Below are 22,677 nucleotides of genomic sequence, written 5' to 3'. Positions count from 1 at the left end.
TAATAGTTCTCCACATGTGAATATTCGCAGGAAGCGAGGTAAATACCGTAAATGGCCTCCTGTCCAAATGGCTGTGTTGACTGACGAGCTTGAGAATCGTTTTCAGAGGTTGTTTGCTTCTGTTGTTGTGGATAAGGAATCATGGGTAAGGAGTATGTGTGTCTTCAGTATTTCTTAAAGCACGAAAACTAAAGACAAAGGGAACACAGGCCCATCGTGGAAAATAAAGTATTTTTCAAAAGACCCCATAGTCATTCCTAGCCATTGTTGCTTTGTCATAACGGAAAGATTAATGCTGGTACATTGCTAGGAACCAGACTCCAGACTTTTCCCATTGATATTGCCTTTCTGTCCCAGGATCCGATCCTGACTAGCACAGTGCAAGTTGCCTTTCAAAAATCTCTTAAAATTTTGTATTATTTTATTCATCTCTCTTTGGTTGTTTGGGAATCCGAAAAGTTCAGAGTCCTCGAACACTCTCTGTCCCAGCACGTCCTGTTTAAACCATCGGCCACCAATTTTTCTAGGCGTCCTCTCCTGTTTCTGGCTCCCAAAGACTTCCCTTCTTGCTTTTGAGTCTGACTGTGACATAAAAGCTTTTTAGCAATCTGTGAACCAAGACTTTTACGGGAGGGCGGGAATGCTTCCAGAAGGCAGATTTAACAGGATCTCGAGGGGCAGGGAGAGAGCTGTTGGAAACTGTCCTGGCTGGGGGTGGGGGTGGGGAGAGACAGATGATGGTACCTGAGGGGGCAGGTAGGGGAGGGGGACTCCCACTGTGGCTGAGGGGAGGGGTCGTTTTGGGGTGTAAAGGGGTTGAGACTCAGGTGAAGAGGTAGATTGAGATCATCCCTTAGAGTCTTAAAAGGCCAAGAGGAAGCAACAGAAACCACAAAGGCTTGGGGTTGGTGGGGAGGAGATGACGTGAGGGAGCTGGTATGGGCTGTCTGGACTAAGGAGGCATGACACCAAGCTCCTGCTAAAATGGCAGAGAGCAGGAGCAACCCTCCAGGATCAGCTGGGCTCACCCCTGCACTGTACAGAAGGAGCTCCAGAGGCCGGAACCGGAAGGACACTAGTTCAAGGTCATATGTCACATTCATCCCAGAGTCAAGAGTTTCTGCATCCCCAGTACTTGTATGTATGTATGTATGTACATCTGTATGTATTTTCTTTTTTTTTTTTTTAAGATTTTATTTATTTATTTGACAGACACAGTGAGAGAGGGAACATAAGCAGGGGGAATGGGAGAGGGAGAAGTAGCCCTCCCACTGAGCAGGGAGCTGGATGCAGATCTCCACCCTAGGACCCTGGGATCATGACCTGAGCCAAAGGCAGATACTTAACAACTGAGCCAGCGAGGGGAACCCTGTATGTATTTTCAACAATATCTATTGAATTCTTACTCTGGGCCAGGCCCAAGGAAGTTCCTAACTTTATGAAACTTACAGTCTAATGGGTAGAGATGCCAATAACTAACCAGCCAAACAAAAGACTGTCTAACCACCAACTGTGCCCCAAGTTATGAAGGAAACAAACGGGTAGTTGGGGAAGGTGCTAATAGAACTCATGACTCCCACTCAGGAGGTTATTTGAAAGTTATCTGTGGGTCACACATGGGTATATATCAAAATCACCTGCAGGGGTGGCCAAAACAGATTCTTGGTTCTTCCCCTACCCCCAAACTTCAGATTCAGTGGGGACAAGGCTGGGAATCTGCATTTCTAACAAGTTCCCTCTCTGCACTGATGCTGCTGGCTAAGGGTCTACACTTGGAGTAGTGCCCAGCTAGTGGTCTCCAGAGAGTAAAAATGCAGGTAAATCCCCCCACCAGCAGATGAAGCCTCACCCTGCTTTGGTGCTGGTTTCATCTGGGAGGCATGAACCCATTGTCATGGGGCAAGGTCCTGGGGCACGTTGTTTTCTGACCACCAGGAAGAAGTTGCTAGGAGGGAGGAAAAGTGAGAATCTGGGACAGGAAGGGCCCATGTGGCCCCAAAAGCACAGAAGCTGGGAAACCACTAACTTGATCTTTCAGCAGAGTGAGTCCTGACGCCATGATTCCTGGGGTCCGTGGTTGCCCACACTCTCCAGCCACTCAGTACAGGGAGTCCAGGGTCCCGAGAGGACCCCCGTGAATTGGCTCACTTCTCCCCAGGATGCCATCACTACCAGCCAGGCCCTCTATTCCAAAAGGAAGCTCTTTCTAAGCCTCTGGGATTCCCCGTATGTGCTGCTGAGAGAGGAGGGGGTGGTGGACTCCTCAGATCTCTCCCTGGTCCCTCTGTCTGTGTCAGACACAGACATTGGTGGGGAGATAGTATTCCTTCCTTCCAGGACTTACGGCCTGATTGCTGGGGAGACAGGACCCTTACCTAGACTTTTTTTTTTTTTCTTTTAAGTAAGCTCTACAGCCAACATGGGACTTGCACTCAGGGCCCCGAGTCACATGCTCTACGGACTAAGCCAGCCAGGCAACCCGTTCTATGGAGACACTTCTAAATAGGAGGAAGAATCAGCATGAAGGGCACCAGGAGGGCGTGTCAGGAGGAAGGGACTGTCTGAGCAAGGGCAGCTGGGATGGTAGATGTCCAGAGAGGGGTCAAGGGGGCTCTTTTGAAGGGTTATAAATATTAGACAGAGGCACTTAGAATTATGCCTAGAGTTTATTTTTTCGGGGAGAAGGGCAACAGAGGGCCACATTCACCTTTCTTTTTGATTTCACAATTAAACTGAAGACTATTTCTAACTTTTTTTTTTTAAGATTTTATTTATTTGACAGAGATCCCAAGTAGGCAGAGAGGCAGGCAGAGAGAGGGGAAGCAGGCTCCCTGCTGAGCAGAGAGCCCGATAGGGGGCTCGATCTCAGGATCCTGAGATCATGACCTGGGCTGAAGACAGAGGCTTAACCCAGTGAGTCACTCAGCACCCTATTTCTAACCTGAGGTAGGAAATGGTCTTGGGTAGATGGGGAGAGACAAGCTCTCTAGTTCCTTCTGCCTTACAGAGCAGACAGGAGGCCCTCCAGGAAATCAGGCAACAGGACAGAAGGCAGTAAGACTGAACAACCCTTCCCTCGTCTCTTCCTGTGAGCCATCCCTCTCCCTGTGTGTCTGCCAGGAGGCCCTTAGGTTGCAGGTATGGACGAAGGGGGTGGAAAGATGCAAGAAAGCAATGGACGACTGGCCGCACCCCAGGCCTTGATTTTCCCCTCTGTGGAATGGGATGAGAGTCGGAGCTCACTCCAGGGCCTAGGAGGGACCACTCGGGAGCGGTTCCCCCTGATGTGGGGAGCCAGACAAGAGGTGCGGGATGGGATGTACTTTATCGTGGGCATAGAGATGAGTGCCGGCCGGACTTTAGGGCCCTCTGCCCCATGGGTCACTTGTGTGCCCAGGGAGCACTCTGCTGGGCACAGCAGCTCCGAGTCCATCCAGAGCTTCCTGTGGCCAGTGATCACCAAAGGGGTCATCCCTGAGGTCAGGTGTGGGCCGGAGGAGTGTTGGGAGACATGAGTCTGCAGGGGAGGCACTCATTCACCTTTTAAAGATTTTTTTTTTTTTTTAAATCAGAGAGAGAGAGCGAGCACAGGCAGACAGAATGGCAGGCAGAGGCAGAGGGAGAAGCAGGCTCCCTGCCGAGCAAGGAGCCCGATGTGGGACTCGATCCCAGGACGCTGGGATCATGACCCGAGCCGAAGGCAGCCGCTTAACCAACTGAGCCACCCAGGTGTCCCACTCATTCACCTTTTAGCTCTCCGTAGGCAGAGCTGCAAAGGCCTCTGACCCTCCAGCCACAGAGGATCCTGGGTCCCCTTCCTTCGAGGCCCCTGTCCCTACTGGTGGCATTGCACGCCGGTACCACGGTCCGCGTGTGGATCCCTGTTTCCGGGCTGACCCAGAGAATACCATGTCTGCTACCACACAGGATGGCTTAACCCACTTAAAGGGTACAGGTCCCCTGCTGGCAACCTGATGTGGCAGAAAGGGCCGAGGGCTGGAAGGCTGGGACCTGGTGTAAGCCCAGCCCTGAGCCTCAGTTCCCCTTCCTATAAAATGAGAGTGTTGGATTGGATGATCTCCAAATTCCCTGTTGTCCCTGGCACTGTAGGATTTTCATCTACGTGCGGTGACACTAATGGGGGAATCTTAAGACAGCCTTACTGGCGTGTGCAGGGGGTACTTTGGAAGGCCCCATCCAGAGCTTTCTGCTCACAGGATACAAGTTGGCCTTGCCTTTCTTTTGTATATCTGCTTGCCTGTGTGGCTTTGGGAGAGGAAATGATAGAAGCAGAAATGGCCTGGTTAGGTTTCCTTGTTTTCCCCTTGGTCAACAGAGAGTGTCTCTCAGACCCTCTCTCCCTTTCCACACAGCATTGGCTCCTTTCAGCCCCTTTGCCCACCCAAACCTGGGCATCATAGGGGCCATCTCCTCTTCTGACCAGCTTCCTGCATGAGTTGTCACTTACCCTCTGTTACATGTGCTTCCAGTGTAGGACAGGAAATATGGGGGCACCAGGGAGCTTCAGATCCCGAGGATAGTGGGGATAGCAAGGGGCCCTCACAGAGGTCTGCTTTCTGGTAGAAGAGGAGGAGGGAGCCCCTTAAAGGCCAATCGGGCTTTAACATGGAAGAGACATTTCTCATAAGCAGATTTTTGGCCAAACCGCCTGCTCAGAGCAGGTCTTCCTCCTACCCTCAGGCCATAATACAAAAGATTTCTATCATCCCAGCCTTGGGAGACACCAGGCTCCACAAAGGATGTGTGGAGAAAACCCCTATTACCACACTGGCCAAATGGGATGGGGAAAGAGGAAGACTGGAACATGTGCAAAGTCCCTGGGGCAGAAGGACACAATCATGACAGATTCAAGAAACAATGGAGGGAGACCCCTGGGTGGCTCAGTCAGTGGAGCATCTGACTCTTTATTTCTGCTTGGGTCATGGGATCGAGCCCTGTGTTGCGCTCCACACTGGGGGTGAAGCCTGCTTGTTCTCATTCTCCCTCCTCTCTCTCTCTGCCTTTCCCCTCCCAAAAAAGAAAAGAAGAAAAAGGAACTGAATGGAGGCTGCTGTAGCACCAAGAACAAAGAGGAGGGGAAGAGAGAAGAGATCAGGGCCCACATCAGGAATGTACCCAAAGGGCCTAGCCTGGATTTTGCTGGTTCGGAGGCAAGAGAGCTGCCCCTTCACCTTTGGGACCATTTCATGGGAAGCCACCAACTTCTGAGCCAGGTTCCTTCTGAGCCCTGCTCTAGCCCCTCCAAGTGCTCCCTTGGGCTTGTTTTTCGTTTTTTAAAAGATTTCGTTTATTTATTTATTCTGATGGAAAGAAAGTGCGGAAGAAGGAGAAGCAAAACCCCTCTGAGCAGGGAGCCCGTCGGCAGGGGTGGGGGGGCTTCAGTCCCTGGACCCTGGGTTCATGACTTGAGCCGAAGGTGGATGCTTAACTGACTGAGCCACCCAAGTACCCCTCTCTTGGGCTTGTTTCTCTTTATCTCTTGGGACCCAAAGCAAGGGTGGGATACTCACTAAGCTGACCAGGACCTCTTCTGGGGACTGGCAGGCAGGGCCTCTAGCAGGGTCAAGATGGCCCAAGTAAAGGTGTTTGGCCAGTAGCTGGAGAGCAGGACTTCAGTCCAGGGCTGTCTGACACTGATGTGACTGCTATCCTGTAGTACCTTCATACTCACATGGGACGGAAGTGAGTGGAGAGTGCAAGCCAGCCCAGGGAGGTGAATGAAGGACCTTCCTAGCAGGCTGACTTGTCCCCAGGATGGATGTGTCCCCAGCAGGACGAGGGGAGCTCCCTGTTCCAGGAGGGGTGCAGAAGAGCCAGGAGCTTATAGTGGAGCTTTGGGAGAGTAGTTGGACCAGTCCTTGCTCAGGAGTGCTGCAGAGCCCCTCCCCGGGGAGCCTCATCTTCCTTCTGACCCACCAGCGCTCTTGGTTCCTCTCTTCCTCTTCTCTGCCTGTGTGACTGGGGCAAATTCGTTCGCCTGGCTAAGCCTCAGTTTGCTCATCTGTAAAATGGAGTCATGCTTGCGTCTGCATTTTAGGGTTATTCTGAGGATTAGATACTTTCCGAGATAGTGTCCTGGCACCGGGTCAGAGAACCGAAGGCTCAGTTAGTAAGACCAATTATTGCTGTTACCCCCTTCACTCCTCCTTTCAGTCTGGAGAGCACCGCGAGACAGGAGCCGGGCCCCTGAGTTCTGTCTCCTGCACAGCGATCGTCTTTTCTTTCCCACCCGGTCCCCTCCTCCTTAGTGTCCCCACGGGCCGGGAGAGGGGAGCTCAGCCCGGGGTCCTCCTAGGGCACCCTGATCTCCTCCACGCGCGGCCCTCCTGCCTCCGTGTCACCTGCGGGGGCCGTGCCTGGGTTGGGGCGAACCGCATGCAGAGCGGGGGAGCCACGGTGCGCCACCGCCCGGCCCGCGCCCCAGCCGACGGCTGCACTTGGAATCCACGTGATTTCTCGGCAGCGGCCGCCGGCTCCCAGCACCAGCCCGGGTGCTCTCCGCCCGCTTTCAGTTTCGTGCGCAGCGCGGCGGGGCAGGAGCGCGCCCGGTGAGTGGAGAGCGAGCCCCGGGGCTGCGGGCGAGCTGCGTGGGGAGCACCGGGCCGGGGGTGCCTGAGGGTGCTGGGCGGGGGTGGGGGGGGTGCTCCGCCGGCCGCCAGCTGGGTGGCCCGGTGGCAGGGTGCAGGGACTGACCGACCGGTGGACAGATGGGGCGCCCGCTGCCCGGCGGAGTTTGGGGGCAGAGGTGGGAGCCGCAGAGGAAGGCAAGTCGGGGTCACCCGAGCTGAGGGGCGGGGTACCCTGCTGCGCTCCCCTTTCTCCCCAACCTCCCAAAGCTCCGGAACTTTAACTTTTAATTGCTTTTTAAAGAATTATAGCAGCGGGAGGCGGGGGATAGGGGCAAGATAGGTAAAAGGGATCAAGAGGTACAAACTTTGTTGGCTACACAGGTCATTCCTAGAGATCTGTACAGCATCGAGCCTAGAGTTAACACGCACAAATAATAGAGGGCGGGAGAAACTTTTGGAGGTGATGGACGGGCTTATGGCATCGATCGTGGTGCTGATTTCACAGGTGCTTGCTCACCGCTAATCTCAAAAGGTTGTATTCGTTAAACACCCACGGCTTTTTGCATGTCCATCATAGCTCAGTAAAGTGCTTTACAGAAAAGAGGTGCAAACTTTCAGTTGTGAAATAAGTAAGTCAGAGAGATGAATGTACAGTAGAAGGAATCTAGGCAAGGGTATTCTAGTAGACGAGAGCTGCATGTGTGTGGAGTTGTGGCCTTGCTGTTTTACACCTGAAACTAATAAAACATTGGAGGCAACTCTACCTCGATAATAATTTTAAAAAAAGGCATTTCGAAAGTCTCGCGACTCATTCTGCACAATTCACGCTTTTAATCCTAAACATGCTTTATTATTGTTACTATCATCATCATCATCATCATTATTATTGACAATGAGGGTAGAAGGAACGGAGTTAGTGAGGTTGAGCCTGCCAGCTTGCTGGTTTGGATGTAGGAAGCACCATGTAACCATCACTCAACCCCAGCGTTCCTCAGCCCACGTTCATCTCTGCCACACCTCATTTTGAAACAAATGGCCCACAGACATCATAGCATTCAACTGAAATATCTCCGAATGTACTAAAAGATAAGGAATCTTTAAAACAACAACAACAACAACAAAAACCCAACCACGGCACCATCTGAAGATGGGAAGCAGGTGAACAGTAATTTCTTCATGTCAAGTCCCCCCAGACTATATCCGATGAACGTTTTAACCTCATAATCGGGTGAAAACATGGGCGTCATTTTGTTCCTTGCTTTTGGCATTTTATCCACTGAGCCACCCAGGCGCCCGCTTTTGGCATTTTATGTGGTTTTCAGCCGTTTTCCTCACTTGGGAGGTCAGGACCTGGGGTTTGCTGAGCCGGCCATTTAGGGAGGTCTGAGCGAGGTCCTTTGCCTTCAGCCTGGTTTGCATCTGTTTTATAAGTTGGGGGTTCTTCCATTTCCTTTTTAGAAGATTGGGGGTTTGCAGACTTTAAAAACAGTTGGGAAACCAGCACTTCCTAGCCTCCCAAACCTGGGAGTGTCCGGAGGTGGGCCGTACTCACAGGCCAGTGCCTAGAGCCTCCTCCCTCCAAACTGCTTTTCCTTCTAAGAAGCAGTAAGTCCAGAAAAGCATTCGGCTTGGTCTCCCGCTGCCAAGCTGCTGATCGTGCCCACCTGCCTTGTCCCCAAAGCCCGGCACATGGCTTGGCCGGTGCCTGGTGTGGGAAGCAGAGGGATCCTGGCCCTCAGCACCTGGTGTTTGCTGGATGACCATGTCGATTTCCTCAGGACGTCAGTTTCTCATCTGTGAGCTGGGGGGTGATAAATATGTCCTTCAGAGCGTGCCTCAAGGTTGGACGAGATACGCCCCAGTGCCTGGTCCACCTCAGTGCGTGGAGAGCAGTGGGTCCTCCGTGAGAGCAGACCCGCAGCAGGGAAAGTGCTCTGGAAGAGTTTTTGCAGGTTGCCTAGCTTTGCACCTCCAACTGGACGTTTGCAGGACCAGGTCAGTCTCTCTGTTCCCTCCAACACACATATCCACCGTGCCCATGGAGGAAAATTCCGCAAAACTTCTTGGGGTGTCTTTTCCCAGCTGTGATGAATTGAGCTGTGTCCTGGAGAAAGATATGTTGAAGTCCTTACCCTCCGTATTTCTGAGTTGTGACTTTATTTGGAAATAGGGTAGTAGCAGATGTCATGAGTTAAGCTGAAGTCATACCAGAGTTAACTGGGTCCTTAATTCAGTGTGACTGGTGTCCCTATAAGAGAGGAGGTCAGCTTATGAAGATGCACACACACCATGAAATGACAGCCAGGTGACAACAGAGACAGAGATCAGAACTGATGCCTCTATAAGGCTGGACACCCCAAGAATTGCCACCAGAAACCAGAAAAGCCAAGGAAGGCTCCTCCCCCTGAGGGTGCTTTGTTACAACTGTAACCAAGCTAGGAAGTTAATTCACCAGCCCAGAACCTAGCTTCTGCTTTCCAGAGCTGCATTAAGGCTCAAGCAAATTAACACAAGTGCCAATACTTTGTAAAAACTTTTTGTCAGTGTTCTGAGGACATAAACTACTGGGGTCCTTTGCCAAATCTATTTTTTGAGCATTGGCTAGTAGCCCCAAGTCTACCTTGGCTGAAACCCATTCTGCAAGGAAAACACCTAGAGTATTTGCAAAGAAAAAAAAAAAAAAGAAAGAAAGAAAAATAATCAGTCTGGCTGTTGGTGTAGGCTGTGCGGAGAAGGGAAGGTTTTTTGATCCCTGTGGCCACCCTGGAGAACATGTGTCTCACACACACTGTACTTAAAACTAGAAGGGATGGGGCAGGCAAGCGCTTGGTTGTATGTAGGACTTGTTGCCTGTAAACTGGGCATGATTGTATTACCCATATGCTATCTGAAGGCTCTTGGGGCCTTGAGGACTGAGTAAAGTTGGCATGAACCCCCATTCTGTTCCTTTGGGAAGCCCCACGTGTCCTTCAGCCCTCTGTGAATCTGGAGGGTAGAGGTAGGTGTGAGCTTGGTTCCTCTGGCCATCTCTGATCCTAGACTCTTCTTCTGTTTTGTGGTCATCCTTTCTCCCTGATTGACCAGGGCATGAAACCTGTCATTTTCCTGGGATGGAGAGATGAGAGTCATAGGGAAACATGAGTTCACTCATTTATCTTGCTTGTTTCAAGCCTGACTCTCTGTGATGGGACTCCTGCTCCAACCTGTGGGTCACTCCAAAGTCTTCCAATAAATTCTCTAGACATAGGAGTCTTCCCCAGAAAGCTTTTTAGCAGACCCTCTATCTGAGATGCCTCTGACATATAGCACAGAAGAACTTCAGAGAGCCTGAGGGAACATTGACTTGACCTTGGATGACCTCTGCTTCTACCAGTCTTTTTTCTATGTGTGTATATTCATATTTTTCTGTGGACTCATACATAAAAATCGAAATGGAATTATACTTTTTAAACTGAATAAAATGGAATTATATATTAGAGGGAAAGTACATCCTATATCATTTTTAAAATTATTTCATTTTTAATAGCTAACATATTCATATAGTAAAATGATATAAAATATACAAAGAGTTTATGATGCAGAGTAAGTGTCCGCCTTCCTCTGTCTCCCAGCCACCTGATTACCCTCGCTGAAGGCACCAGTGTTACCAGGTTCTCATATGTCCTTACAAAGATCATTCAGGTGGGCCTTTACAAACATGGATATAGATAGATAGATACAGATATAAATATGGGTATAGATATCCCCTTTCTTACGAATGGTGATATACTCTATAGTTCTTTTTTATCTTTTTTCAAAATGTAATACAATTTGGAAATCTTTCCACATCAAAAGCAAAAACAATCTGCCTTTTTCTTTTTTTTTTTTCCTCTTTTTAAAGATTTTATCTATTTGACAGAGAGAGACACAGCGAGAGAGGGAACACAAGCAGGGGGAGTGGGAGAGAGAGAAGCAGGCTTCCCACCAAGCGGGGAGCCTGATGCGGGGCTCGATCCCAGGACCCTGGAATCATGACCTGAGCCGAAAGCAGATGCTTTACCCCAGTGAGTCACCCAGGCACCCCTGCTTTTTCCTTTTAAACAGCTACAGAGTATTTCATTATACGGTTGTGTCATCATTAATTTAACTACTGTTAAATTGGGCATTTAGGTTGTTTCCTAAATGTTTCTCTTGCTATCCCAAACAGTGCTGTAATGAATATCTCTGTTTAAGTATCATGTTTGCATATGTGAGAATAAGTCTTTAAGAAAAACATTCAGGAGGACAGAGGAAAACTGGAGAAAAAGATTCCGTTAAGCACCTGCCTTCGGCTCAGGTCCTGATCTCAGGGTGCTGGGATCGAGCCCCTCATAGGGCTTCCTGCTCGACAAGGAGTCTGCTTCTCCCTCTGCCCCTCCCCACGCCTTGCACACCTGCACGCACACTCTCTCATGCTCTCTTGCTCTCTCTCATAAATAAATAAAATCTAGAAAGAAAGAACGAACAAACGAACAGATCCAGGAGTGGATTTGCAAGGTCAAAAAGAAATACGCAGTTTGAACTTTGATACATATGGCAAATTACGGTCCTTATGTGTCGGACTGAATCGCCCTCCCGGCAGCTATGTGTGCGGGGACCCGCTTCCCACACCCGCCCCAGCATGTGTGTGTTATCAGACTTTTCCCTATTTGCAGATCTAGGAGATAAACAACCATCTCTCCCCCCCTCCATTGCTCTTATCTTTTCAAATATTTATGGGTCATTTGTAGTTCATTTTCCAAAGACTGTCTATCTTTTTCCCACTTTTCTGTTGGGTTGTTAGTCTTTCTCCTATTTAGTTGTACAATCACTGTGCATATTAAGGAAATTCACTCTTTATAACATGAGTATATTGGCATTTTAAGTGGCTGCATAGTTGTCCATAGAATGGTGGACCCATATTTACCTTTTTAAGCATTTAGTTTGGTTCTTGTTTTCTTCTACTATGCATGGACTGTTTCCTCTGTTTTATTTATATAGATAGATAGATAGATACAGATATGTATAAAATGTGGAAAGAATTTAAAATATATATATTTTTATATAAATAAATAAATAAATAAATAAATATATTTATTTATATAATATATAATATAATATATAATTTAAAAATATATATATATATATATATGAAGGTGACATTTTAATTCTTTCCACATTTCCCACCAGATTTCTCTCAAGAAGGGAAGTACTTTTGGGAAAGTACCTTGATTAGGATCGGGGTGGGTGGGGGCCATGTGTGAAGTGGTCAGCAGGGACCAGGACAGGGCAGCAGCAGGGCAGGCTCTGTGTGGGGCCTGTGAGTGGGTTGGGGTGCTGGGGGTTGGTACTGTATTTGCTCCCAAGAGAAGGGAGGAGAGAGAGAAGGTGGAGAGTGACTAGGCCACGCAGGGAGAAGACACCCCCCCCACCTCCCACACAGAGAAACTTCTTGGAGGTAGGATGCTCAGTACTGACTACACCGATTCCCGCCTGGCTCCGCCCAGCGATCATTAACCACCACCACCACCCCCTCCGCCCCCTGCAAAGAGTTTCCAGAACATGTCAGGTCCTGCTCTGGGCACTGGGTTAGAGCTGAGAACAGGACAGGTCTCACCGATGTGCCAACAGAAGCACAACAAACAAGTACACCCTGACTGCAGGGAAGAAACACAAGTTAGGCGAGGGGGTAAGTGCACGGCGGGTGCAGGGATGGTTGTGTTCGGAGAGGCACAGAACTTCCCGCGAGGAGCACTGGGACAGTTGAGGGGGGGTGCCAGGCAGGGGGCCGTGGACCATGATGATGTCTGGAGGAAGAGGGAACCAGGCAGAGACAATGGCAAGAAAGAGGAGGAGGAGGAAACTTTGTTTCCGGTCTTCTGTGCTCAAAATGCTTATTGCAAGTTTATTTTTATTTTTTATTTTTCTGTGTAATTGAGCAAAAGGCTGGGCTTGCCGCAGGAGCCCTCCACCTGAGGAGACCTCTCTCTACAGCCCCACTCTGGTCCCCTGGGCGGAGAGTGGGGGGCAGGAGCCGGAGGACGCTAACCTTCCCGAGGCCCTGGTACTTTGGGTGGCTTGGTGTCTGAGCCAGTTTATCTGTGTCAGGAAAGATCGGGCACGGACATCCCGCTAGCTAGAGCTTTGCTCACATTCTGGAATGTTTCCTTAGGCTAGGTGCTCTTCTCAACGTGGACTTCTAAAGGAATATATACACTCTATTTGTTCGAAGTTAAAAAGGCACATAGCATAAAACTTAGTATCTTAACCATTTTAACCACTTAAAATATTCAGGAGTGATAGGCACCTTCACACTGCTGTGCGGCTCTTACCACTACCCGTCCCCGGGGCTCTTCTCATTCTGTACAACCGAACCTCTATGCCCACTGTCCAAGAACTCCCATTCCCCAGCCCCTGGCCACCACCATTGTACCTTCTGTCTCCGTGGATAGGATACTCTGTGTGCCTCATGTAAGTGCAAGCATGTCACCTTTGTCTTTTTGGGACTGGCTCATTTCTTCTAGTGTAACACCCTCAAGGGTTAGCCATGTTGTATGTTGCAAGATTTCCTTCCTGCTCAAGGCTAAATAATATTCCATTGCAAGAATATACCGCATCCCGCTTCTCCGTTCCTCCACCGAGAGATACTCAGGTTATGTCCGTGTTTTAGCGATTGCAAATAAGGCTGCTGTGAACCTGGGAGACTGCTTTCTGTTCTTTTGAGTAGATGCTCAGAAGTGGAACTGCTGGGTCATATGGTAATTCCATTTTTAATTGTTTTGTGGGCTCACCATCCTGTTTTCCACAGCAGCTGTACCATTTTTCCATGCCCACCAGTGGCACACAGGGGTTCTGATTTCTCCACATCTTTGCTGGTATTTATTGTTTTCTGTTTTGTTTTGTTTTGGTAGTAGCCATCCTAATGGGTGTGAGGTGGTATCAGTCTCATTCTAGTCGGTTTTTTAAAAAGATTTTATTTATTTATTTGAGAGAGAGAGAGCACATGTGTGCAGAATAAAGGAAGAGGCAGAGGGAGAGGGAGAAACAGATGCTCTGCTGACCTGGGAGCCTGAACCTGAGCCGAAGTCATCTGCTTAACAGACTGAACCACCCAGGGGCCCCTCATTGTGGTCTTAATTTGCACTTCCCTAAGGATTGGTGATGCTGAGCGTCTTTCATGTGCTGATTGCCCATTGTTACATCTTCTTTGGAGAAATGTCTCTTCAAGTCCTTTGCCCAGTTTTGAATTGAGTTGTTGGTCTCTTTGTTGTTCAGATCCACACATTTAGTTTTGTTACTGAATTCTAGGCATTCTCTATGTATTCCGATGATAAATTCCTTGTCAAACACGTGTTTTGCAAATAACTTCTCCCGTTCTGTGGGTTGCCTTTTTACTCTGTGGATAGTGTCTTTCGATGCTCAAAGTTTTAAAGATTTTCATGAAGTCCAATTTGCATGTGTATATGTGTATATATACGTGATTACCTCTGCCTTTCGGTAAGAGGCAATCGTTGCCAAATCATTGCAGTTCAGCTTTTGTCCTGTATTTTCTCCTCAGAGTCTTATTGTTTTGGGTCTTATATTTAGGCTCTTGATCCTTTTTTTTTTTTTAAATAAGATTTTATTTATTTGACAGAGCGAGACACAGTGAGAAAGGGGACACAAGCAAGGGGAGTGGGAGAGGGAGAAGCAGGCATCTGGCCAAGTGGGGAGCCCAATGAGGGGCTCGATCCCAGGACCCTGGGATCATGACCTGAGCTGAAGGCCGATGCTTAACAACTGAGCCACCCAGGCGCCACCCCTCTTGATCCATTTTGAGTGAATTTTAAATAGAGTGTAAAGTAAGGATACAAATTCATTCTTTTGCATGTAGATATCCAATTTGCCCAGCATCATTTGTTAAAAAGCTGTAAAAGACTGTCCTTTCCCCCACTGAATGGTCTTGGAACCTTTGTCAAAAATCATTTGGCCATATATGCAAGAGTTTATTTCTGGACTTTCTATTCTCTTCTATTGGTCTATACCATATACCATCGACCCTGGAACAATGTTGGGGTTAGGAGTGCTGACCCCTAGTCAAAATCTATGTATAACTTTTGACTCTTCAAATACATACTTACTGATAGCAGACAGTTGACCAGAAGCCCTACCAATAATAGAAACTGTCATTTAACTCATGCTTTCTATGTTATATGTATTATATGCTATAGTCTTACAATAAAGGAAGCTTGGGAAAAATGTTATTAAGAAAATCATAAGGGGGGGCGCCTGGGTGGCTCAGTGGGTTAAAGCCTCTGCCTTCGGCTCAAGTCATGATCTCAGGGTCCCGGAATCGAGCCTCACATCGGGCTCTCTGCTCAGCGGGGAGCCTGCTTCCTCCTCTCTCTCTGCCGACTTGTGATCTCTCTCTCTGTCAAATAAATAAATAAAATCTTCAAAAAAAATCATAAGGAAGAGAAAATACACTAATACATTTACAGTACTGTATTTCTTGGAAAAATTCATGTTTAAATGGGCTCACGCAGTTCAAACCCATCTTGTTCAAGAGTCATCTCTATGTCTGTTTTTACGCCCGTTCTACACTGTTTTGATTTAGTTGGTAGTAAGTTTTGAAATCGGGAATTATGGGTCTTACAGTTTTGTTCTTCTTTTTCAGGATTCTTTTGAATATTTGGGGGTCTCTGGAGATTCCATATGAATTTTAGGATGGGTTTTTCTGTTTCTGCAAAAAAAACATGGGGATTTTGGTAGGGATTAGGTTGAATCTGTGGATGGCTAATATTGACATTTTAGCAGTATTAAATCTTCCAATCCATGAATCTGTCATGTGTTTCATTTATTTATGCCTTTAATTTCTTTTGACAATGTTTTTAGTTTTCAGTGTACACATTTTTCACCTCCTTGGTAATTTCTAAGCATTTTATCCTTTTTTTAAAAAAAAAAAGATTTTGGGGCGCCTGGGTGGCTCAGTGGGTTAAGCCGCTGCCTTCGGCTCAGGTCATGATCTCAGGGTCCTGGTATCGAGTCCCGCATCGGGCTCTCTGCTCAGCAGGGAACCTGCTTCCTCCTGTCTGTCTGTCTGCCTCTCTGCCTACTTGTGATCTCTGTCTGTCAAATAAATAAATAAAATCTTTAAAAAATATATTGTATATCATCTGCAAACAGCTAATTTTACTTCTTCCTTCCTGATTTAGATGCATTTTATTTCTTTTTCTTACCTAATTGCTCTAGCTAAAAATTTCACTACTGTATTGAATTGGGGAAAGCAGACCCCCGGCGTTGTTCCTTATTTTGGAAAAAAAGCTTTCGGTCTTCCACCATTGGGTATGTTATTTGCTGTGGGTCTGCATACTTGGCTTTCTAAATAGAGATCGTTTCCTTGTATTCCTATTTGGTTGAGGGTTTTTTTTGTTGTCTTTTTTAAGATATGAAAGGGTGTTGAATTTTACCAAAGGTGTTTTCTGCATCAATCAAGATGATCATGTGTAAAAAAAAAAAAAAAAAAAAAATGATCATGTGTGTTTTTTTCTTCCTTTTGTTGGTGTGGTGTGTTCCACTGATCAAGTTACAGGCGGTAAACCATCCTTATATTCCAGGAATGAGTCCCGCTTGGTTATGGTATATAATCCTCTTTTTTTTAAAAAATTATTTACTTATGTATGTATTTATTTATGTGAGAGAGAGAATGCACACAGGTGTAAGCATCGAGGAGGGACAGAGGAAGAAGGAGAGCGACTCTCAAACAGACTCCCTGCTGACAGCAGAGCCCAGTGCGGGGCTCGATCTCACGACCCATGAGATCATGACCTGAGCCATAATCAAGAGTCAGACGCTTAACTGACTGAGCCACCCAGGCACCCCAGTGTATGATCCTTTTAATAGGCTTTGTATTCAATTTACTAGAATTTTGAGGATTTTCACATTAATGTTCATAAGGGATATTAGTCTGTGGTTTTCTTGAAGTGTCTTTGTCTGGCTTTGGTATCAGGGTTATGTTGACCTAATAGAGTAAGTTAGGAAGTGTTTCCTCGTTTCTCATTTTTGGGATAGTTTGGGAAGAACTGGTATTAGTTTTTCTTTAAATGTGTGATCGAGGGGTGCCTGGGTGGCTCAGTGGGTTAAGCCTCTGCCTTCAGTTCAGGTCATGATCTCAGGGTCCTGGAATCGAGCCCCGCATCGGACTCTCTGCTCAGTGGGGAGCCTGCTTCCTTCCTCTCTCTCTCTCTGCCTACTTGTGATCTCTATCTGTCAAATAAATAAATAAAATCTTAAAATAAATGTGTGATCGAATTCACCAGTGAAGCCATCAGGTCCAGGGCATTTCTTCATTGGGAGAGTTTGGATTACTGATCTAATCTCCTTATTAGCTACAGCTCTGTTTCGATTTTCTATTATTTTTTAGGTAGTCTTGGTAAGTTGTGTGTTTCTAGAAATTTCTCCATTTTATCTAGGTTTTCCAGTTTGTTGGCATACAGTTGTTCATTAGACTCTCATAATCCTTATTATTTCTGTAGAACTGGTGTACTTTCAGTTTTGATTTTACTAAGTTGAATCTTTTCTCTTTTTTTCTTAGTCTGTCTAACTAAAAGCTTATTGATTTTGTTGATCATTTTTAGAACCAATTTTGGTTTCATTGATTTTTCTCTATTGTTTTTCTGTTCTCTGTTTATTTCTGCTCTAACAATGATCATTTCCTTTTTTTTCCGATGGTCTTGGTTTTAGTTTGTTCCACCTTTCTAGTTCCTAAAATTGTAAGGTTAATCTGTTGGTTTGAGACCTTCCTTGTTTTTGAATATAAGCATCTGCAACAATAAATTTTCCCCTTATAATCGCTTTTGCTGTGTCCCATAAGTTTTGTGTGTTGTGTTATTTCATTTATCTCTGAATATTTTCTAACTCCCTTGTGATTTCTTTTTTGCTCTGTTGGTTGTTTAAAAGTCCGTGGTTTGAGAAGCCTGGGTGGCTCAGAAGGTTGAGCCTCTGCCTTCGGCTCAGGTAGTGATCTCAGGGTCCTGGGGTCGAGCCCTGCATCGGGCTCTCTGCTCAGCGAGGAACCTGCTTCCCCCTCTCGCTCTCTGCCTGCCTCTCTGCTTACTTGTGATCACTGTCTGTCAAATACATAAATAAAATCTTAAAATAAAATAAAATAAAAGTATGTGGTTTATGGGATGCTTAGGTGGCTTAATCGGTTAAGTGGCTGCCTTCTGCTCAGACTGGGGTCTAGCCCTGCAGCCAGCTCCCTGCTGAACCAGGAGCCTGCTACCACATTTCCCTCTGCCCCTCCCCCACCCGGCTCATGCTCTCTGGCTCTGCACTTGTTCTTTCTCAAATAAATAAAATATTTTTTAAAAAATAAATTCAGGGCACCTGGGTGGCTCAGTAGGTTAAGCCTCTGCCTTCAGCTCAGGTTATGATCTCAGGATCCTGGGATCAAGGCCCACATCAGACTCTCTGCTCAGCAGGGAGCCTGCTTCCCTTCCTCTCTCTCTGCCTACTTCTCTGCCTACTTGTGATCTGTCTGTCAAATAAATAAAATCTTTAAAAAAAATAAAATAAATTCAATTTAGTTAACATGTAGTGTATTATTAGTTTCAGGGACAGAATTTAGTGATTCATCGTTTGCGTAAAACACCCAGTGCTCATTCCATCACTTAATGCCCATCGGCCAGTTACCCCATCACCCCCCCCACCCCCACTAAGGCAACCCTCCTTGAGTTTTGTTTGTTTCCTAGAGTTAAAAGTCTCTTATGGTTTGTCTTCCTCTCTGTTTTGCTTTTTTTAAAATCTTTCTCTTTTTGTCCATCTGCTTCAGTAATGTCCATTGTCCTATCTTGTAGTTCACGGATTCTTCTGCCTATCCACATCTGTCTTTGAATCCCTGTGGTGAATTTTCCATCTCAGTGATTGTACTCATCAGCTTCAGAATTTCTTTGTGATTTCTCTTTAAGTTTTCTCTCTATTGATATTTTTATTTTGATAATTATTTTATTTTGATATTTCACACATCGTGTTCTTGACTTTATATTTCTTTAGTTCTTGGAGCATTTAAAACATTTATTTATTTATTTATTTTTTAAATATTAAAAATTTTTTTTTTATTTCACAGAGATTACAAGTAGGCAGGGAGGCAGGCAGAGAGAGAGAGAGAGGAGGAAGCAGGCTCCCTGCTGAGCAGAGAGCTCAATGTGGGGCTCCATCCCAGGACCCTGGGATCACAACCCGAGCCGAAGGCAGAGGCTTTAATCCACTGAGCCACCCAGGCATCCTTAAAACAGTTTTTAAAAAAGAAATTTTATTTTGGGGCGCCTGGGTGGCTTGGTCAATAAGTATCTGCCTTCGGCTCAGGTTATGATCCCAGGGTCCTGGGATAGAGCCCCACATCAGGCTCCCTCAGGCTCCCTGCTCAGCAGGAAGCCTGCTTCTCCCTCTCCCACTTGTGTTCCCTCTCTCACTGTCTCTCTCTCTCTTTCTCTCTCTCTCTGTCAAATAAATAAATAAATAAAATCTTAAAAAAATATAGATTTTATTTTTAAGCAGTCTCCATACCCATTGTGAGCCTCAAACCCACAGCCCTGAGATCAAGAGTTTCATGCTCGGCTAAGTTGACCCAGGCGGGTGCCTCTTTGAGACCGTTGTTTTAAAATCATTGTCTGCCATTATGTCTCTCTCAGGGACAGATTCTGTTGATTTTTTTTTTCTTCTTCGAATGAGTCATACTTTCCTGTCTCTTCATATGCTTTGTGAATTTTTTGTTGTTGTTGTTGAATCCTGGACATTGGAGTATAATAATGTGATAATTCTGGAAATCAGAATCTCTCCTTTCCCCACCGTTTGCTGGGGTTTTGTTACGGTTTCTGTTTCTTGTGTTGGTTTTTGCATTGCTGTGGGATGTCTCTGTGCCAAGGATCATCAGTCTGAGGGTAAGCCTAACATCTTCTGGTACCTTTTCTGAGTTTTCCTTGGGCATATGTGGTCATTTTCTAATTTTCTTCTTATATTGTAGTCATTTTTGAATGTCCGAGTCTTTAGTGTCTAGCTCCAGAAAGGGGGAAAAAGGAAGAATCATGGTGGGAACAAAGGGATGTGGCCCTCTCAGTCTCCAGAGAGTTAAACCGGAGGGAGAGGGTCTTGAAGCAATGAGGGGAGACACGACAACAATGACTGCTTCCCTTTTCTTTCTCCACTTCGGTGATCAGAAGCAATAACTAGCAAGCAGAGCACAGATCTCCAGTATTTGGAGGACAGGGTCCTTTTCACTCACCCCGATTCTTGTAAGTTGTATGCAGGCTGCCCCAGGAACATGGGCGCATCTGTCCACCATGTGGCTGGGTCTGGGGTGTGGAAAGCTGCTCCCGCTTAGAGCTGGAATTGACCGAAATTAACCCCAGTTTACCGCCCACGTGTTTCCCTGGACGTGGCAAGCATTCAAAGACTCCAGACTTTCAGAACAGTTCTGTCAGATAGATCGTTGTGCCCATGCCAGTTCTGGTCTCGGTGAGGAGACAGAGTCCTGGTGCTTCCTGCCATCTTTCCAGCACCGTCTCCCCGACCTTTATTTCTCAAGTATTTGAGACCACATTTCTACATTTCTCTCCCAAAATACTGTGCAGAGGTAGAAGCGGCAGGCCCCTGGGAAGTTGCATTATGCCCCCAGCACCCATCTCCTTGGTGGACGGGTGGCAACTATACAGTCACGAGACCGTCAGACCCCTCTCCCCCCACCTTGTGCCTTGGTGGGTCTTTCTGTCCCTCATGGGAAAGGGAGGGAGCCTTCAAGCCCTGGGGAGCTGTGACTCTGAGGCACTCAGATCTTGTCTGGTTGTAGAGAGAAGTCGTCAGAAACAGCTTGCTGACTTATATGTCTTTGTGACAGCCTTTTTCCTGCAGTCTGGAAGGTGTCCTGTGCATCCCTGGGCCTCGGGACCCAGGTCTTGAAATGGATGGGGCCGGACAGAGACTTATCCAGTAGGAGTCAACGGGATGATTTTAGGAAGCGTGCAGTCAAGGCATTCATGTAAATTGAGTCATAAAGGGAGAACATTATCTTTTTTTCAGTTCTCTTATATCCTTCCAGATAAGTCAAGGAGAAAGTCTCAGCTGGGGCTCACCTCATGCTTCTCCCATGCCTGGTCTCCTTTTCAGCAATGGGAGGCCAGGTCTCGGGCCAGAGCTGTGCCCAGACAGTGACTCTGGTTCCGTTTCAACAGTGTCATTTTGGTTTTGTTTTACTTTGTTTGTTTGTCTTTCTCTTTTTCGAGGGTTATCTTCTGTTCGTGGTGAACACCAGTTTAGGAAACGAAGCTCAATGCGAGATGCTTCTTAGAAAAATTTTAAGGAAATGGTTTTCTGAGTCTCAGATCAGGCAGACGTGGCCTCAGATGTGCATAGAACGACTTAGAAATTGGGTACCTCTCCCTAAAGGGTGAGATCGTGAGCTATAAACTTCAAGTTATATATTTCTGCAATGTTCAGAACTTTTCAAATGACTGATTCTATTTTATGAGCAAAAAATGATCAAGAGCTGTGGAAGTGGTCACTTTGGAAAGAATTATTTATGAAGGTGGTATGGTGTTTCAGTTAGGAAAAAGCCTCTGGGGTCAGCATAGGTCTTATTTTATATATTTATTTTAGAATTTTTTTCATTTGGGGATGCCTGGGTGGCTCAGGTAGTTTAAGCGTCCAATTCTTGATTTCGGCTCAGGTCACGATCTCAGGGTCGTGAGATGGAGCATTGGGCTTGGTGGTGGGCATGGAGTCTGCCTGAGAGTCTCTCTCCCTCTGCCCCACCACTCTCTCAAAAAAAAATTTTTTTTTTCATTTTTCCCTGCGGTGTAATTCATACGTGACGTTGTATCAGTTTCAGGTGTGTAACATAATGATTTGATATTTACACACATAGCAAAATGATCTCCCTAAGTATAATGAACATCTGTTGCCACACAGTTACAAAGTTACAAAAAAGTTTTTTTCTGGTGTTGCAGACTTTTAAGAAGTATCTCTTAACAACTTCCAAAAATGCAAGAAAGTATTGTTTTTTACCTTTTTTAAGTTTTTTTTTTTTTTTAAATTTTTAAGTAATCACTACACCCGGCATGGGGCTCACAACTCGAAGATCGAGAGTCACATGCTCTATGCACTGAGCCCACCCACCAGGTGCCCCTGCAATAGAGTATTATTAACGCTCGTCACTCAGCTGTGTATTACATCCCCATGATATATTTACTTTATATCCCCATGATATATTTACTTTATAATTGGAAGTTTGTACCTTTGGGCCCCCCTCACCCATTTTGCCCACCCTACTACACCCAGCACTCCTTGGCAATTCTCTGTGTCTTTTTTTTTTTTTTTAAATTAGGTTGGTTGGTTTGGTTTGGTGTTTAGACTCCACATGTAAGTGAGATTATATGGTATTTGCCCTTCTCAGTCTGACTCTGGGCCCCAGAACTCCAAAACCATACTTCTCTGGGATCTTCAGCAACGGCATGGTTGGAGATAAAGAGGGGATTTCCAGACCTCAGCTTTGTTTCCATTTGGGTGTAGCTGTGCTGAGCCAGGGCCTGTGTGACAGCCATTGGCAGAGCCACAGAGCTGGAGCGCAAGGTGCCAAGGAACAGGGCAGAGGTGGAAGTGTTAGTCATTGGGAGACACCCACAGGGTTTCATCTAAATAAGGCCATCTTGGTGGCTTTCCTGTCCCCAGCCTTTCAGAGGGCAAGAAGCCCTTGGCTCTGGTTTGCTGGAGAGGCAGGGTGCCAAATGCAAGAGAACACAAAACCATTCTCCCCCGACTGGGAATGGAGAGCTGGGTGTCATTGAACCCAGCCTGGAACATTCATTCCCAAGCTTGTCAGCACATGAGAGAGTTCAGATAGATGCCTACGTTCCACCTGGAGAGATGATACTATGATTGGTCCAGGGTGTGGCCCGTTGGAATTTCTGGAAGCCCCCCAGGATGATTCTAAGGTGCGGATAAGTTTGGCAGCCCCAGACCTGGGCCTGGAAGATCCTGGGAACGTGCTGGGAGAAAGTCTTCTCATGGAAGCCTCACTAGCCACTCTGGGTGCCCGGTCCAAACTGCCGGGGCTAAG

The 22,677-nt window shown here is 46.7% G+C and overlaps 1 protein-coding gene across 3 annotated transcripts in view; it reads left to right on the top strand.

Moving 5' to 3' along the window:
• Positions 1 to 6,544: 6,544 nt before the first annotated feature.
• The window catches only part of NLRC5 (NLR family CARD domain containing 5), an 84,448-nt gene continuing 68,315 nt past the window's right edge, over positions 6,545 to 22,677 (top strand). For 2 of the 3 annotated variants that reach the window (XM_044256094.1, XM_044256092.1), the window contains exon 1: positions 6,545 to 6,569. The gene's annotated coding sequence lies outside the window, so the exon portion shown is untranslated. Of the gene's footprint in view, positions 6,570 to 19,481; positions 19,508 to 22,677 lie in introns of those variants that run through there. The other variant, XM_044256093.1, reaches the window with a different exon arrangement.

The sequence above is a fragment of the Neovison vison genome, chromosome 7 (assembly GCF_020171115.1).
Source record: "Neovison vison isolate M4711 chromosome 7, ASM_NN_V1, whole genome shotgun sequence".
Lineage (NCBI taxonomy): Eukaryota > Metazoa > Chordata > Mammalia > Carnivora > Mustelidae > Neogale > Neogale vison.
This window is presented reverse-complemented; position numbering and strand designations above follow the sequence as displayed.